Source organism: Babylonia areolata, chromosome 5 (assembly GCF_041734735.1).
Source record: "Babylonia areolata isolate BAREFJ2019XMU chromosome 5, ASM4173473v1, whole genome shotgun sequence".
Lineage (NCBI taxonomy): Eukaryota > Metazoa > Mollusca > Gastropoda > Neogastropoda > Buccinidae > Babylonia > Babylonia areolata.
Genome location: NC_134880.1, coordinates 25,561,185 through 25,563,684, shown reverse-complemented (window position 1 = coordinate 25,563,684; position 2,500 = coordinate 25,561,185). Strand labels below are relative to the sequence as shown.

The 2,500-nt window shown below is 45.6% G+C and overlaps 1 protein-coding gene across 4 annotated transcripts in view; it reads right to left on the bottom strand.

Annotated features, from left to right (window-relative positions):
- Positions 1-2,500, bottom strand: part of LOC143281996 (BTB/POZ domain-containing protein 6-like) — a 33,385-nt gene that overhangs the window by 13,685 nt on the left and 17,200 nt on the right. The window lies entirely within an intron of this gene.

Sequence of the window (2,500 nt, the reverse complement as noted above, 5' to 3'; positions counted from 1 at the left end):
ATTATATATAGCAAATAAATACACTATTCATACACCTAGCTCCCACTAGTGTCATCATCCAACATGCACACACACACACACACACACAAACCACCAAAGCGATCAGCTGAAACCGAGAAAACGCTCACACACACACAACCACCCAAGCAGTTGACAGTAACGCTCACACACACACTCGCTCTCCCCCGTACAGACAGAATTTGAACAGCGAAGAAAAATGTGCCCCAACCCTGCCATTTACATGAAATTCGTAAGGCTCCTCCTTACATCCTCTCTCTCCCCCCTTCAACAGCCCACAAAGAATGTTTATTATCGTATCACACACACACAAAAAGTGCTCGCGTCACCAACACAGCCAGCAAAATTTATTTAAATGAGAACCGGGGGGCTTCAACACCAGAGAGCGCAAACACACACACACACACACACCGACACACACTCCGACATACACGTACACACAAACACAGACTAACACACACTCTTACACACTCTTACACACACACACACAAACACCGACAAACACATACACCAACAGACGCAATTCCCCACGTCAGTGCACATTTAAAACGACAATGACGCCCCTCCCAGCAGGATCAGACGGGCTGTTGTATACGACCACGGCCCCCCCGAATCAACCCCCCACCCCCACCCCCGCCCCTCTTTTTCCTCTCCTCATACACCAGCATGGTGTCTGTGGGTTGCATTGACCGCGGCATGTCTGCACAGCCACATAACTTCACAGCAAAAACAGCACTGCACGCATGCCGATCGACCTGCATCATCGTTCTCTTTAATGGCCCAGACCCTAGGCCGGGGGGCGGTGTGGGGTGTGGGGGAAATGGGGGAAAGGGGATGGGAGGAAGAGTGGGATGAGGGGAGCATACTCCGCAATGAATGGGGGACGGAGGGGGTAATCGGAACCCTCAATTCACCTTTCCCCACCCCTTTCAAAAAAAGAAGAAAAAAAAAAGTCTATCTGGGGAATAGGAGGAAGGGTGGGGTGAAGGGAGCACACTAAGCGATAAATGGGGGACAAGGTGTGTAATCGAAATCCTCAAATCATCTTTTTCTAAAAAAAAGTGGACGTGGGAAGGGGAGAATGCATCGTTCTTCTTTGATACAATCTGTACTTCAGAGGTCAAGCGATGCACGCAAAGTGCCCCTTTGCTTTGCCGATCAGCATGGCTGTTCTCTCTCTCTCAAGGCCTAAACGTTGACGTCTGCCATTAATTCAACATACTCCAGCCCACGATTTACCACCCTGACAACCTCAACCAGCCACACCACCCAACTCCTCTCCCACACTACCCGTCTGAACGTGATAGATAAGATCTCGCGTCCCTATAGGCTAAGACTTTTGGAGGAACAAAACTGAGCGAACTGGTATCCAGTACGAAGTTTTTATACGACAGTTGACAAGCCATAAATCTTTGGTCGATGAGTGTAGAGGGAGAAGGAAGTTGGGTTAGGGTGGGGGTGCGGAGGATATTTTTCTCACACCCCTCCTAACAACACCTCCACCCTCTCTCCCTCACATACATATGTTGATGCACACACACACACACACACACACACACACATATATGCATGTGTGTGTGTGTGTGTGTGTGTGTGTGTGTGTGTGTGTGTGTGTGTGAGAGAGAGAGAGAGAGAGAGAGAGAGAGAGAGAGAGAGAGAGAGAGAGAGAGATTCACTCTAATGCCGACACTTGCAAGACCAGCATTTTCGAGATCAACAAGAAAACTTTGGTAATCGCTTAAAAAAACAAAACAAAACAGTTTTACATTGTCAACAAAATTGCACCTGCTGGTTATGACTGATCAACTTGAAGCAGCAGCAGTAGCAGCAAAAGAATATAGGTAACACTACAATAGTTAGCAGCTCGAAATATTCAGCACATCAAACCTGAAAACAGTTTGTTCACAACACAACAGAGAAAGACAAGAACTTTCGAGATCACCACGAAAACATTCGAAACTTTTTTTTTTTTTTTTTTTTAACCAACAAAATTTCACCTGCTGATTGTGACTGCTCAACTTAAAGCAGCAGCAGCAGCAAAAGAAGATAGGTACACACTACAAGAGTTTGTAGCCCGAAATATTCAGCAAATGCAAACATAACATTCACAGACGAAGGGCGGTTTTATCATTTTACAGACAATAACGTTGAATCCTTTTCCCTTCTACAGCTGGAAAGAAAAAGGCATGAGGAAGAGGATGAAACGCGCACTTAAGTAGAGGCTAGTTTATGGAATGGAAGCGAATTATTTTTTTTATATTTACTTTTTTAAAGCCAACTTCTCCCAATCTATTCTCGTGTTCCACATCGTTCACATTCACACAAACACGCAAGTTTCAAACACTCGCGCACGTGTTTGCCGTTATGAGCATGACACATGCACGATGATGTAATGAAAAGGTATACAGAAACAATAATCCCTGAGACAGGTATAATTTGTTCTCCTGCACAACAGAAGTACACTGCTCTCTGTCTCTCACAC